This window comes from Hibiscus syriacus, unplaced genomic scaffold (genome assembly GCF_006381635.1).
Source record: "Hibiscus syriacus cultivar Baekdansim isolate YM2019G1 unplaced genomic scaffold, ASM638163v2 tig00112217_pilon, whole genome shotgun sequence".
Classification (NCBI taxonomy): domain Eukaryota; kingdom Viridiplantae; phylum Streptophyta; class Magnoliopsida; order Malvales; family Malvaceae; genus Hibiscus; species Hibiscus syriacus.
The window spans coordinates 354,082-370,728 of NW_024063270.1; the positions used below are offsets into that span (position 1 = coordinate 354,082).

Here is a 16,647-nt window from a genome sequence, read left to right on the forward strand (position 1 = left end):
AAATCGAGGAAAACATCATCAGGTTAGAGTTCTAACCACTCGGATTATCAAATTACATTTTCTATATATATTATATATTACTGTGATTTATGATTACTATGGATAAATGATATAGAAAATAATTAATTACTTCAATAATTAGGCGATACTTGATCATTTAAATTTAAGATAAGCTAAAATATAATATTATATAATAAATATTTAAGCATGTCTTTTCATATTTTCTTTTAACTTATAATAGATAATAATTTTAAATTTCATTTGATATTAAACACTTCTATGTTTAATATACTTAATATTTAAACCTGAAATTTCAAAGAATATAAAATCGAAATGAACCAATCACCCCTTCATGCTTAAAATATTGTAACCGAACCAGATCGTCTTTACCTCGCTCCATGTTATAAATATCAATTCTCTTTTAATGGAGGTAATGCAAATTTGTTTCTCAGAACTCAACAGTTCTGAGTTCCCCAAATCCTTCATTTCTCTTAAGAGCACTCTTTGTATGAATTACTTTTTTTATTATCATTTCCCAATGGTTTCCCTCTCTTTTCTCTAACATTCTTCCCAGCCCAAAAACGTTCCCATTGGTATTGAACTAAACTCAGGTTCTCTTTCTCAATTTCGTCACATTAAACCCACAAAGCTTCATTTGTATTTCATACGGTTTAGCTAGCTTTTCTCCACTCTTTACTAGATAGATGGTTTCAATCAGGGTTCTTCACGTTTCTGATATTTTTCTTGATCCAAACGATAATCACACAAAGCTCAAATTTTAATGCTATAATTCTGATAGAGCATAGAAGATTTTCACATGGGTGTCTCGTTTAAGCTTTCGAAAACCGGTACTAGGTTCAAGCCGAAGCCTTCTCTTCTATTGGAGGCTTCATTTGATGTTGTCTCTGATAATTCTGAGGAGAGCTCTCGGCCTAGAAAGCTCCAGGTAAATTCTATGTATAATCATTTTACACGTAAATTCCTGATAAAAAAATTGATGGGGATTTTTCTTAAAAGGAGACATTTTGGTGGAAGGAGATTTTGGTTTTTGTTTCGTTTAACACATCATGCATGTTTCCCTTTTTGATATCTATAATTGTATCTGTATTCTGTTTATCTGGAATTTTAATTATTGGATGCCGATAGAAGCCACAGGAGATTGAAGTGTTCATTTGTTTTAATTTCTGGTCCAGTTTTATGCTAAAAATAAGCTTGATTTCATGTGTTGCATGTTATTATAAATGCATTGCCCTTGTTTTTAGCCTATATGATTTTGGTGTAATAGTTACGGTTGGTAATTGGATTTTGTTTTAGTTTTGAGGTTGCAACCTTCTTAATAACTGGTATAAGTTCTGATTTTAGTACTAGTTTTCTCTCTATTTTGATTCATACCATGGCTGAGAGAAGGCATAGCGAAAATAAATTAGTTTGTATTTTTTCCCTTTCTGTGAGTTTTTCAGATTATTTGGATTGTTTTTTGATCTAGGGCGATGCCATTGTCGGTGTTGATCATGTTCCTGGTGTGTCTCAACCGAATGTTCCTGATGGAGTGCTTCCTGTTCCTGCAGGTTAGAATCAAAACTGGTATTGTGTTTTCTTTTCATTTTTCCCTCCCTAGATAATTTGCATTGTTCAATTTGCGAGTGTGTTGGTTATTTCTTGTTTTTGCAGCTTGAATCTTTATCCACATGGATATTGTATTGGAAAACCACCAGAGGTTTGTATAAGAAAATATTGATGTTACATTATTAATTGTAAAAATTTCACTAAAAGAACTGATTTGTTCGTCTCCGTCGTGTAAGTTACTTTAAAGTTTAAGCTGTCCTTGATTTTTCAGGAGGCTTTGGATCTGGCTATGCTTCAGGGTGCTCCGAAGTTGCATCAATATGATAGGTTATCTGAAACCCTCTTCTCAGTAAGGATTTGTTCAAGTGTTTTTCTGTTTGCTCTTTCTGGCTGTTTCAAATTAATTATCATATTCACTCTTACTCCTATAATGTCGTAATGTAGGGTCTCCTGTATCAAATATATTTTGGTTTTGGTTACACATTGGGATGTTCATTATTGGATGGTAGAAAATAAAATCGTGGAATTACATAGTTTGGTTAGCAAAGGTTTGTCTCATTTTCATTGATCCCTGGTGAATAGTGGAATGGAGGGGTATCATAGTTGTCTGGTATAGCACACCCTTTGCATGAATTGTGAATAAACAGTCAATTGGAAAAATGGTATGTCCTGGGGTCATATCTCAATGATCTGAGAAAACGATGTTCATAATATTTTTCCATAGTTGTACATTACCTAGTAACCTAATTAATTAAGCTTCCTTTATTTGGGCTTGTGATTGGTTCATTTATAAATATTCTTCAAAATATAAGAGAACATTGACATTGATAAATGGTTACTTGGTTGTTAATTTTGCTACTTTAATAAACTCATCAATACAAAAGAAAAATATGTTTTGTGAGAAAAAAATACTTCCATTGATATTTAACAACATAGTTCTTTGTTTACAAAGTAGGATTTTGGAATCTGTTTTACATTTTAGCTATTTCTTCATTGTCAAGAGGTATTATCTTATACCTGTTAGTTAGGCCTCTTCTCCTCTCTAATTGTTACGTGGCTTCAAAATCTAGATTCTACTATGTTCTTCCCCGATAGCCCCATGTGTGGTAGTATGAGCTACAAGCCTACAAGTGAGGGAGAGTCTAAGTGTTGTTATTTGAGTATTAGGTTGGCCTTATATTAAAACTAGGCCCCTTGTCCTATTGTCAATGAGTTTTAGGTTGGATTCTTATTATGGTATAAATTCATAGGTTTTGTTTAGAAATTCTGAATTATATTCTTCTGTATTCCAGCAATCAATTTAGATGGTATATACCTAAAGTTGCCTATTATGAAATAAATTAAAATGCCTAAAAATAAGCCTAAAAATTTCTCATTAGAGTGTTTTCACTTAGTTTACAATTAGTCTAGCTCCCACTGTGTCATAATCATCACTCCCGCTCAAGTGTCACATCACATATGCCTGACTCATAGACCTGAGTGCGATAAGGCATGTTGCTAAGTTCTTTAGTGAGCATGTCAGCTCGCTGCTTGTCAAATGTCATGTGAGATAGACTCAAAATACCATTTGTCACATTTTCCTTAATGTAGTGGTGATTAATCTCTATGTGATTTGTTCGATCATGTTGTACCGGGTTCTAGGCTATACTAACGGCATCATTGTTGTTACAGTATAAGGATAATTTATCGTTTCCTGAAAAATTTAGTTCCTCTAATACCTTCAGTAACCATAGAAGCTCACAAATACCTTGAGTCATGACTCATGACTTTGCACTCAACATCGAGTCTTCGACACTTGATTGAGCAACTACAATTTGCTTCTTGCTCGACATTCATATTTTGATCAACAATGGTTATGCTTTTTACTATTTTAGTTTTTAATGAAATTGAAGTAACAAGAAGGAAAAAGCAAGTAGAAAAAGTTACACCAATTGAGCATGTGTAATTTGATTGGTTTGTTGGAGTTAATCCTCTCATGTCTTGAGATTTGGTTTGAGTAAAGAAATAATATGGGTTTCAATGTGAATGCTTTTTACTTTCAGTGTAACTTTTTTTCCTCTTAGCATCTACTTACAATGAATGAATGTGCTTGAAGGTAATTGAGTCTGGCCGATTGCCGGGAGATATTTTGCATGATATACCTTGCAAATATGTTGATGGGACAATCATATGTGAGGTGTGTTATAAAATTCTCATACTTTGCATCTGTTCATCTTTTATGTAATAATCAAGTTTATTAAGAACACCAAAATTGCACCCTTCATTTTGCAAACAAGTAACCTTTGACATCTTTGTTGGTGTATCGCTGAAAAACTTAGCGGTTAGAAATTTAAACTGATTTAAGTGCTTTCTCCTTAAATATTAAGAATTTAAGTTATATGAATGTGCTTTTAATAAACTCTAGGACTTAAAGTTCATCTTTTTGAAGGTACGAGATTATCGAAAAGTTGCATCTGAACTGGGATTTTCCATCCCATCTTTGGATGGATCCCCTATCATCAATAGAGTGCGCCTGAGGATGTCATTGGAGAATGTAGTGAAAGATATTCCCATGAGCTCTGATAATTCATGGACTTATGGTGATTTAATGGTACATACAGGCAGCTACACCATCCTTTGCAAACTGCTGTTTTGAAAGCTTCTAGCTGTTGTACATTTAATACCTTTCAACTTCAGGAAGCAGAGTCTAGGATATTGAAAGCCTTGCAACCACAACTTTGTTTAGATCCTACTCCCAAACTGGACAGGCTCTCTACAAATCCCGTTCCAACTAAGGTAATGAGTTCAGAGTATGAAAATTTTCTTCTTTGTGCATCCATTTTTATTTTTCTTAACAATAACCAACTTGCAGCTCGACCTCGCTTCTTGTAGCTTGCGGAGAAAGAGACTAAGGTGGGCTCCAGAAGTTACAGTAACCTTAACTGGTAAGATCCATGGCAAGAAGGTTTGCATAGACGCAGTGTCAGAAAGCTCTAATGACAAGTTGGGAGAGGCAGGAATTTTTTCAGGGAATTTGATGCCGCAACAAGCTCAGGAAAATCTGACAACTCAAAATATTGGTCCAGTCAATGTGTCGGGATTAAGACCTAAAACTTTTGTGCAAGAATCCTCCGTTTCAGGACTACCCATGACATCCCAGTCACCATGGTATCAAATTCGGGCTGTGAATGCTAGAAACATGCAAGACCATGGGTCTAGCTCTATTGTCAACGCATCAGCCCCATCCCCTGCTGTGCAGGACATGTCAATTACATATGCTGACAACATAAACTCCAGTGGTTCTCTTCTTGTGAAGTGGGAGAATCCTGATGGTCAAGTGTCACCCTTAACCGGTCTTAAGAAAAGAACTAGGCTTAATGCTGTTGGACCAGATGGGATTCCACAACAACAAATTGGCCCACATATGGATGGCCACCATGGACCAGATATGAGCTGGAAGAATATGTTACTGCCCCAGCAAGCAATGCCAAGAGGAATCCAATATGCAAATGCCAGCATGCAGAAGTATCCTCTGCAGGCTTTTGAAGGGGTTCTGAATCAGGAGGCTGGTACAATGCCATTTGCTGCTGGACAGCCAGGATTGAGATATGGTGCCAAAGAAGAGCCATTTGATCCAGACAAGTTGGATTGTGCTGAATTCAATAGGGAAACTGATGCAAACCATTTGGATCCACAACAGACACAACTTCAATCGAGACTACCCCATGGATTCATGAGGCCTGGTTTCCTTCAAACATCTTGGAACAATTTTAATCAGCATGTTGAGAAAGATGTGAAAAAGGAGGAACGGTTCCAAAAAAGGAAATTACTGCAAAGTCCACGTGTATCAGGTGGGGCTTTCCCTCAATCTCCATTATCATCAAAATCTGGTGAATTTTCAAGTGGTTCTATAGGGCCTCACTTTGGGGCTGTTGCAACAACCGCTGCACTTGGAGCATCTCTAAAGGATAAGGCAGCTGTTAACTCGATTCCTGCCGTTGGTGGTACCCCATCCTTGACTTCAAGTGCAAATGACTCTATGCAACAACACCACCAGACTCAAGCTGCTGGCAAGCGAAAATCAATTTCCCTCCCCAAGACCCCAGCAACAAATGCTGTTGGATCTCCTGCAAGTGTTAGCAATATTAGTGTTCCACTAAACGCAAGCAGTCCTTCTGTGGGAACCCCACCTTTGGGTGATCAAACAATGCTCTAAAGGTTCTCAAAGATTGAAATTGTGACTATGAGGTATGATGTTAATTGAATTACTACTGCGCTGGAGTTGATGGTCTTCTAGCCATTGCATAAATAATTTCATGTTTCCATACTGTATTTAGTTTAACTGACATCCTGGTCAAACTTTATAGGCTGCTAGTGCCACTTTTTTTTCTTTCTAATGCAGCATACTCTAGATGTTTGTTTGTGTCATGATGAGATGCCAAAACATGATTAGGAGGATTGTTTTATCAAGGCACCTGCTTGGTTATATTAGAAAATAAATCACTGTTCAGGAAGTAAAATTCATGTATTGCTTTCTGTTAAAAGTTTGTATAGATGGCAATATTCATGTTATACTTTCATTCCAGGCATAAGCTCAACATCAAAAAGAACAAGGTTGATGATTTTCATGTCCGTAAACCCCAAACACATTCTCCTCAACTTTTGTCAAGCTGCCTAGCCAGTCTTTCCAGTAATGAGTATTTTAAAGATGACTTGAATTCACTATCAAAGTCACTTGTTGGTGGAAGCATGAATACTCACAAAATAAGAATCTTAAATTTTGTGCAGGGTGAACGGGTTGTTCAAGGTCACTTTTCAGTTATTTGTCAGATTTTTCTCACTTCAGATATTTAGTGGTTTATCCTCCTTGCTTTAACTTTCTCTAATTTATCAGGGAATGTTGTTTCTCTAATTTATCAGGGAATGTTGTTTCTCTAGTTCCTAGGGTACGAACCAGAATGGTTATGTCTGAAACCAACTGATGGGACAGTAGCAACGTTTTGTGGAGACATAGATGATGGTGAAATTCTTGCTGCGGAGGATCACATTCCTTATCTTCCTACACTTCCAAATACTGTAAGTTTGTGTACGTGTTGGGTTTTTCCACCGACTGAAAACTGCCTGGCTCAGTTTTTTGGGAGGTAAAAGCATATTGATGCCATCACTTCATTTTAGATTTTTATTTCTCTTTATACACTCACCCGATAAAGCACAGACACCTATTTTAGGGAGAGCCCAAATGTGCACATAGCATGTCAAAGAACAAACCTAACATTTGATTGGACACAATCAAAACATAGTCAAGACAGTGCAGCACACCTGTGATAAAATTTTTGTGTGTTTATTTATTTAATTACTTATTTTGCATTTCTTTCTAAAATATGGAATAAACAATGAGCAATTTGGTTCTTCTGGATTTTTTAAGATTCAAGTTTTAAATTGGAAAAAAGAAAACTGTAAGATTTTGAAAAGCTATTTGCGTAATAGCATTTAATTGAAAAGAATCAGTTTTTAAACATTTTTATTCTATTAAAAGTTTCTTTTATCACCATATCTTGCCATATATCTGTCTTAATTTTTTTTTTAGAAATTCTCATGTAGTAATGTCCGTGTCGTGCCTTATCCACATTACGTGGATCAGAAACTTATTATCTTTGGTGCTTGTTCAACTTATCTTACTTCACTTTCCTGTTACCTTGCCATGTTTTTTCAATACATGTTTTCTTTTGGACCCTACATTCGGCTGCTGAACTCGGTGTCTTATATCAACTGTATAAAGGAGACTAGAAAGCAGAGTCATTTGCGTTTATTAATCAAGTTTCTCTTAGGCTGTTATTTTGTGCCATCTCTTCCTGGGTTTATCAATTAGGTTAAAAGAATGAATAGATTGCAATACAGCAAACATCAAAATTTGTGTTTCGCTGCAGTTTGAAGTTTCAAGAATTGAACCTTGTATTTTCCACTTCTCTTATCCATGCATGAATTACTCTGCTCTGACATGTTCACCTGATTAAATCCCGTGACAGCATTCAGCGGACTTGCTTGCTAGGCAGTTCTGTTCAGTGGTAAGTTAAAAGTCTTGATATTCAGTGTTAAAGATGTTTGGTTTAAATTATTTTTTCACTTCAATTTTTATTTTAACTTTTGCTTATGCAGATGCTTCGTGAAGGACATCACCTTGTGGAAGATACTGTCCAGGCAAAACCTACTCGAATGCTTATGGCCTCAAGGAGTCAACCAAATTCGTCTGTGGAGACGCAACAATATTCTGAAGCTGCTCCAGTTCAGGCAACCAATGAAGTGGCAAAACCAAATTGCAGTAATAATATTTCTGTAAATCCGTCCCAGAATATGCTAGGGAACACTAGGATGCTGCATCCTGGAAACCCTCAGGCTCTGCAGATGTCTCAGGGGCTCTTATCAGGTGTTTCGATGCCTGCAAGGCCACCGCGGCTAGATCCACAATCGCCACTTCAACTACTGTCGCTGGCACAAGGACAGCAGCAGCAGCAAAGTCAGCAACATGCCATGCTTCAACAACAGCATCAGCAGTTCCAGAGATCACAGATGGCGCTTGCATCGAATCCTCTTTCGCACTTAAATGCAATCGGACAGAATTCAAACATGCAGTTGGGGAATCAAATGGTCAACAATCCTTCCCCTCTCCAACTTCAGATGATGCAGCAGCAGCAACAACAGCAGCAGCAGCAGCAACAGTTGCAGCAGGCACAAATGCAGAGAAAAATTTTGATGGGAATAGGAACAGCTGTAGGTTTGGGAAACATGGGCAACATGGCGCGGCTTGGGGGACTTGGCAATGCCTTGGGAATTGGTGGGACTGGAATCTCAGCTCCAATGGCACCTATTTCAGGCATGGGTAACATGAGTCAGAACCCAACTAATATTAACCCAGCTTCAAATATTACGAGTGCAATAAGCCAGCAGCTTCGACCGTGTTCACTAACATCAACTCAGCAGGCTGCTTTCATTTCAAAATTGAGGATGGGAAGAGCAAGCATGTTAGGGGGTCCTCAATCAAGCATCGCTGGTATGTCTGGAGCCAGGCATATGCATCCAGGTTCTGCTGGTTTTTCCATGCTGGGCCAGGGTCTGAACCAGGCTAACATGAACCCTATGCAATGCGCGGGTGTGGGACCCATGGGTCCTCCAAAGATGATGGCTGGGGTGAACCAGCACTATATGAACCACCAGCACACTACAGTAAAATTGTTCTACAGCGGCGTTTTTAGCGGCGTTTTGAGAGTAAACGCCACTAACTTTAAACATATAGCGGCGTTTACACTCCAAACGCCACAAATTGATAACTTTAGCGGCGTTTTTTATACAAAACGCCACAACAGAGTAGTACTTTAGTGGCGTTTTTATACAAACGCCGCAATAGGTTCATCCATAGTGGCGTTTTTTAAACAAACGTCATGACATAGTAGTACTTTAGCGCCGTTTTTATACAAACGCCGCTATAAACACGTAAGTTAGTGGCGTTTTTATACAAATGCCGTTATAGACATGTAATTTAGCGGCGTTTTTATACAAACGCCGCTATAGACACGTACTTTAGTGGCGTTTTTATACAAACGCCGCTATAGACTCGTACTTTAGTGGCGTTTGTGTTTAAAAACGCTGCTATAGACTCGTACTTTAGCGGCGTTTGTAAAAACAAACGTCGCTAAAGTTTAAAGTTTCCCTTTAACCTATTTTTTTTCATTCTCGCTCGCTCCCTTTCTGAAAAATAAACATGTTTCATCTTCTCTCTTCCCTCTCTACTTCACCACCACTTAATTCAAATTTCCTGCTTCACCACCACTGCCACTGCTCTCAGCGCTCTGCCTCCCGTGCCACTGCAGTCTGAGTTGCTCCCAATACATTTAGACCGAAAGCAAAATGAGATATAAGTCTAGAGAGAACTGAACTGAACCCGAACACGACAAGTTCCTCGAGGCTCTCCATCTGTAAATTCTAAAACTGTTTTTTCTATCTAATTAGTTATACGAAATTTTTCTTGTCTTTTGAATTAGGGTTTTTGCCTCTCTCTTTTTCTTTTGGAAATTGATTGCGATAAATTGATTGTTGGTTTCGCTCTTGCTACTTCTGCTCTTGTTGATTGGTTTCGCTCTTGCTTGAGTGTCATTTTTTCTTTTGGCAAAATGGTTCTTCGTCAAACCAATTTGAATCCTGAAAGGCCCGGTTAGTAAATTTTACTACATTTTAGGGTTTTTATATGCCCATTTCTTGTTATAGAAGTGGTTAAAATTGTTTGCTTGATTTGTTTATTTTGTAGTGATTTTAGCCTGCGTTGGAAATAAAAATGCTTATAGTTGATCTATAATTCATCCTTAATTCTTATTAAGTTTTGCTATAAATTAGAAATGACTATAGCTTATAGTATGTTTAGTAACAAAGAAATCAGTACTGAGATAAGCTTTAAGTGGTTTGTAAAATTATCATGTCAGATTTTGCTGCAGGATTGGGGTTTCCGTGTTAAAAAGTCGGGTTTTGAAGCTTGTAGAGAAATTGTGTCTTCGCATTTAGACAATTCGAATCTTGAATTATGATTCTCATCATTGTTTAGATTTGAATTTCTCTCTTACCACTATCATCCAAAAGATTTTTTGTTATGTCCAGCTCTATTCGCTTTTCAACGTGAATCAACTCAGACTTTCTCCTTGGTGCCATGAGCATATATTGTGAATAATAGTAAGGCTATTTTGTTTTCTTTGTCTGGCTGCAGGCTGAAATGCAGAAATTGAGGGTTGAAATGGCTTCCATGAAGAGGGATGCTGAGCATTATTCACGCCAAGTAATGTTCAAATTTATTCCTCTATTTTCCTTACTTCAAACACATTTATGCATGCACCTTGTTCTGTATGCATGTTCTAATCAGAAATGAAGTATGGCTTTATCGATGGTTTGGTTTCTGTTAAGTGTATATAAACTGAAAGTGTTTATAATGACTACTGAACTTAGTACTAGTAGAGCCTTAACTTTTATTGCTTGTTTTACAGCTAGTTGTATGCCAGCTGCCAAGTTAATGCGAGGTCTGATTTGGTGAGAAATGGTAAAGAAATTTTTGAAAATAGCTTTCACTTTTTTCTGGGATTTATTTAATTTTTCTTTGGGGTTGTTTTTTTATATATATTTGAGCTATATAGTGGATTTTATTTTGTGGGTTTTCTTCGTTAAGGTGAAATATTCTGTCTTGACTAGTTAATGTGAGGTCTGATTTGGTGATGCTTTGAACAGTTCGCTTTTATATATATAAAGGTTTGCAAGTGAGATGAATGTTGAATGTTTAAACAATTGGTGTTAGTTGAGCAAGTCACTGGACTAAATACCCAGAGGCCTTGATTGTAGGGGAAAAAAAGTCAAATCTAGAGATGCACACAGTGAAAATAGTTGATAATTTGTTTTCTGATGAACTTTCAAACATCTGTTGCATATCTCAACTTGTAGGACCTGTAAAATGTGAATAAATTATTCATATTGTTGTCTACCAACTAAAAGTTCATACATATAACAATATTTCCTGTATTTTTAACTTAACATCTGTGTAACACATCACAGTTTTACATTTTACTTCTCTCTACACAACCATGCTCCTGCGATTAAGTTGGAATTGCACAATTTAGCAATAATAATGGGTTTTGAATTGTTAAGGACTGACTAAAATGTTTAGTACAAGTAGTTACTGATTGTATAAAGAACATCGATGTTTGTTGGAAATTTAATTATAAAAAAAGAATAATAAATGGAAGAGCTACATATTAGTATTTACATGGATTGCTCTGATAGAAAGAATATGGAAAGTGAACATTGTGGCTTACCCCACTAGAAAATAATATGTTATAAAATGTATGCATCTATATAATATCGCCTCATTCATACTAGATAGAGAGGAGTATGGCTGTCAGAGCTTCAAATGTTAGTCTTGCTTCTTCGAATATTATTTGTTCTTAAAAAAATTGTGGCTGGATTTTGATGTTTAAGGCTGGTTGGTGTTGGAGAAGCTTCTTTCATAAGTCTTGCAGGTCCATTTATTGACGACAATGCTCCCATTTCTCAGGTCTTTGTTCCTAACTTTGAAAACCTATCCTCTCGCGTACACTACACTATCAATCATGTTAATTCTCTATCATACTCCAGAGAACTGCCTGGCTTGCAACATTTTATATGTGCATACCCACTGGAATTGCTGTTGGATATGTTTATGGTGGACTGGTGAGTTTGTATATCCCTTTTGTTCTTTCTCACTTTATTTTTCGTCTTGTTCTTACTGTACAGATACGTCTGCTGGATGTTTGAGAATTAATCAAAAAATATTTTTACTTAGGTTGGGGAACATCTTAACTGGAGCTATGCATTCTGGGGAGAGGCACTGTTAATGTTACCATTTGCTGTTTTTGGCTTTGTAGTGAAACCATTGCAGTTGAAAGGTAAACTTTCTGGCCTGTTTGCACTCCAGCGTTTGTTATTTTATTATCTCACAACATTTTAAATATTAAACATTTTGAACTTTGAATCGTAGGTTTTTCTTGTGTTGAATCAAAAAAAAGAATCAACACCTGTGGAGACAATTTCTGCTGTAACTGATGGTACGCACTATTTATTCTTCTTCTTCTTCTTCTTTGATTTGTTGTTGGTCCATTATTTACTGAGAAGTCACTTTCAGCTATCACATGGGTGGAGCTAGGAAATCTATAGTACGGTGTCATTTATTTTTAGAGTGGTGTCAATATTATTTTAAATGGGTGTCAATTTTATTTTTCATATTTTTATATTAAATTTACAAAATATTTTTCTTAAAAAAATAATTTGGGGTGTAAATTTCATCAAATGGCAACGCCCTTGAGTTACCTGGAGCGATGCACCTGTTATGTATATATGCATGTCATAAGTAGAAGGTTTAAATAAGGCTAGACAGAATATAAAGGAAGTGTTAGATCTTTGGTATAGCACCTAATAGAACTAGATTTTAGCATAATCAGACAAAAATAAAATGTCAAGAGAGAGAAAGAGAGAAGTGTTCTGACGTAAGTTAGATGATTTGTTAATCTTCCCTCTATTTTCATTACCCAAATATTTTACCAAAAAAGTGGTTCAATGTGTCTCTAGGCGTGTAGCCAAAAAATGTAAGTAATGAAAAGTTCTTTTATGATGCCAATTCATGTTCTATGCAGTGAAACAAAGATCACAATCCAAGTTCATCTTTATTCTATATTATTCTCTGAATGTTCTGTATAAGTTTTGTGAAGTTTTAATCCTTCATTTTCTTTTGTTCTGCATACAAAAGGTACTAATCCATTGACATCTAGTTTGTCCATACTGCTATTCCAGCATCTCTGGTTTGTTGTTCCAGTGGAATGACCCCCGTGTCCAAATAGTTTGACAAGATTAGTGAATAAAACATTAAGTGAGTGGGTCTTCAAACCATGCCTTTAATTAAATCTCCTGTGACTTTATTTGTGTCACTGATCCTTATGATGAAGCAAACTGCTTCAAAACAATATTACTTATTCTTTGCAAATAGAAATTCTATTAAAGGGAACTAAGAGGAGACATCAGAAAAGAAAGATTTAAAAGGGTCATTGGATTCTATTTAAGAGTGTTGGTCACACTGGAATCACCACCCTTTTACATAATATACTTGTTTACAAAAAAGTTTGAAAACGGAAACAATTTTATCTTATTAAAGTCTAAACTAAGCTTTTAATTTCCAGACGCATAATTTTCAGTTTCCATAATTTAGTTCATAAATTTCTTTTAGTACTCTTATTTTTCCTTCTTTTGCAGCCTGTATATGTCAAGGATGATTTTTCAAGGGTGAGCGACGAATATCGAAATGGAGTCGAAACTAAAGCAAGGGAAGCAAAGAGAGAAGCAACTTATCAAAAAAAATGCGAAGACTTTCAAAATCAACTTCAAGCTATGATGCAGATGATACGACAAAATCAACTCCCGAGTCCACCATCTTAGGTGTTATTATTGTTTATTCTAGTTAACAATGTTGAACTACATTATATTTTACGTTAATGTAAACTTTGATTTATTATTATAGATTTTAAGTATCTTGTTATGAATTTTAAGTTTGTTGTTATGGATGTTAAGTTTATTGGATAATGGTTTACATGTTAAATTTGGGTAACAAAAGAGTAGAAAACATCATTTGAAAAATTAGTTTTAATTCGCGGCGTTTGTATAGAAAACGCCACTAAATACATAGTCAATAGCGGCATTTTACATTCACAAATGCCACTATATGACATAACATTTAGCGGCGTTTTTGGGTCAAAACGCCACAAAAGAAAAGATAAATAGCGGCGTTTGGAAAATACACCGCTAAATATCATAATATTTACCGGCATTTGTAATAAAAACGCCGCTACCTTTTGCGACGCTTGTTTCAGCGGTGCTTTTTGCGGCGTTTGTTTTTGCGCCACAAAGGTTTTTAGCGGCGTTAAAAAACGCCGATGTATGACCAAAAAAACGCCGCTAAAAACCTGTTTTGCTGTAGTGGCAGCAGCAGAAACAGTTGCAATTGCAGCAGCAGTTGCGGAATCAACAACAGCAACAGTTACAGCAGCAAGAAACAACCTTGCCACTACAGGCTGTTGTCTCGCCCTCACAGGCAGGCTCTTCATCAACCATCGGAATTCCACAATTGAACCAGCAAGAGCAGCGGATCCAGCAGCAGCAGACTCCCATGAGTCCTCAACAAATGAATCAAAGGACTCCCACAAGTCCCCAACTGAGTTCAGGAGCTATCCAAGGGCTAACCGCTGGTAATCCAAAGGCTTGTCCGGCTAGCCCTCAATTGAGCACCAAAACCCTTGGCTCAGTTAACAGCATCACAAATTCTCCCATGGAGCTCGGTGTGAACAAAAGCAACTCTGTTGGCAATACGTAGCGTATTCGGATCACTCTTTTCATAAACTAAATTCTCCAAATATATATCATATAATTTGAAGAAGTGTCTTCAGACCTATCTAATATATTTCGTTGGAAGAAAAAACTAATTATTGAAGAACCATCCTATGTCCTACAAATGTTGTAATGAAAAGCTTAAGTTAATAGGAATGAAAAACACTAGGGTGCTTACTAATGCCTAATCAACGGTGAAAATTTATTTACATGTGTGACTTCCTTTTAAGGAAATTTTGAGAACACGGAAATTAAACAACATAATCGTCATATACCATAACTTTGTAGGCACTGAAATCATAATTCTCACTTCATTGAGAAGCTGATATAGTCGTATGATTTCATGCACAGACTTAACTATAACTCTATATTCAACTTCTGTACATGATCATAAGACCACATTATGTTTCTTCCTCTCCCATAAAATCAAGTTTCCTCTAACAAAAATATAATATATGCTGAAATAGATTTTCTACCGTCCTTACATCCTACCCAGTTCGAGTATGAAAAGCATTCAATTTTAATATGACCATGATTTTCGTATAAAATTTTATGTTCATGCGCACTTCTCAAATAATACATAACTTGCTCAACTATTTGTCAATGATCAACAATTGATGATGACATATATTAGATCAATGCATTTATCGGATAAACAATACCAAGGCATGTCATACCGAGATAATTCAACTTTTCCAACAAGTCTTATATCTCTTAGGTTATACAAATAATTCACCTTTTTGGTTGATTGTATATTGGCAACCATTGATGTAATGACTCAAATTTTTGAGTCAATAATCGAGCATTGACCTAAGTCATTGACGGATCAATTCATAAGCATGATTAGATTCGTTAGATAAACTATGGGCTTAGTCATGTGAGAATTGAGCCAAATTAGTCGTAGAAGGTGGGATTTCGAATTTAAAATAGGAGAAAAATGACTAAATGTGAGATTTGCCTATTGAATATGTGACCTAAAAAAATTAATATTTTTTTTATATTCTAAGAACTAATCTAAAACAAAATTAAAATGATTTTAAAGGTGATGAAAAATTTTCAGAAGGTTGTGAGTTTAATTCATATGACCTTTATAAATATATTTTCTAATCATTAGAGTTAATATCATGCTAATGGAATGATCAAAATAAAATAGTATTTACAATTTGAGGGTTGATATTGATTATTTAAAATTTAAGGATCAATTTAGAATGAAAACCACAATATAGAGACCGATATCGAATTTTCAAAATTTAGAATATAAATCATAGTTTGAGTGCATTCTGAGCAATTATCTCGAAAATAAACATCATCTGTGGCCTATAACCCCAAATTCCCAGCATTGGACACTTCCATAAGTACTACTATTAAAGAGAAATTGCTCATCATTCATCATGTTGTCACTGCCTTCAACTTCCTCACCTATATCTACAAAGAAGTACGAAGTTTTCTTGAGTTTTAGTGGCGAAGACACTCGCAAGAGCTTCACGGATCATCTCCACGATGCTTTGAGACGGAGCAGTATTGTCACTTTCAGGGATGATCTGAAGTTGGAAGCCGGCGAGGAGATCGCACCGGAACTCTTTAAAGCCATTAAACAATCGTATTGCTCGGTAGTCGTTTTCTCGGAAACCTATGCCTCTTCAGGTTTGTGCTTAGAGGAGCTTGCCGAGATTGTTAAACAGAAAAACGAGACAGGACATAAAATATTCCCAATTTTCTACGATGTGGATCCATCTGCTTTAAGGAAACAGAAAGATAAAGTCGAAGAAGGCTTGGTTAAACACGCAGAAAGATATAAGGAAGATAAGGACAAGATCTTAAGGTGGAGAAATGATTTGACTCAAGTAGCTAACATCAAAGGATGGCATTTAAATAACAGGTAATCTATTATTCTCTTCCCTGTCTTCTTGTTTAATTAACTTAATAATTATGAAAATGAAATGAATTTTATTTCTTTGTAGAAATGAATCAGAGTTTATTGGAGACATTGTTAGAAAAATATCAGCAGAATTATGTCATATACATATCGAATTGTTCATGATGAGTTGGTTGGAATTAGTTCACGCTTAGAGGAGTTGTATTCAAAAATAGAGATTGGAGAAGATGATGTCCGTATTATAGGAATTTGCGGAATGGGCGGCATCGATAAAACAACACTCTCAAGAG

General features: G+C 36.0%; 1 long non-coding RNA gene and 1 pseudogene across 2 annotated transcripts; both read left to right on the forward strand.

The window, feature by feature from the left end:
* Positions 1-817: 817 nt before the first annotated feature.
* On the forward strand, positions 818-14,467 carry LOC120175868 (annotated as a pseudogene).
* LOC120175908 lies at positions 9,282-13,517 on the forward strand. 2 transcript variants are annotated; one of them, XR_005521282.1, is made up of 8 exons: positions 9,282-9,515; positions 10,295-10,363; positions 10,569-10,621; positions 11,551-11,626; positions 11,707-11,781; positions 11,894-11,996; positions 12,089-12,155; positions 13,354-13,517. It is a non-coding gene; the product is annotated as an uncharacterized LOC120175908 (long non-coding RNA). The 2 variants fall into 2 exon arrangements; XR_005521281.1 differs by lacking the exon at positions 9,282-9,515 and having other exon boundaries at positions 10,022-10,363.
* Positions 14,468-16,647: the final 2,180 nt, after the last annotated feature.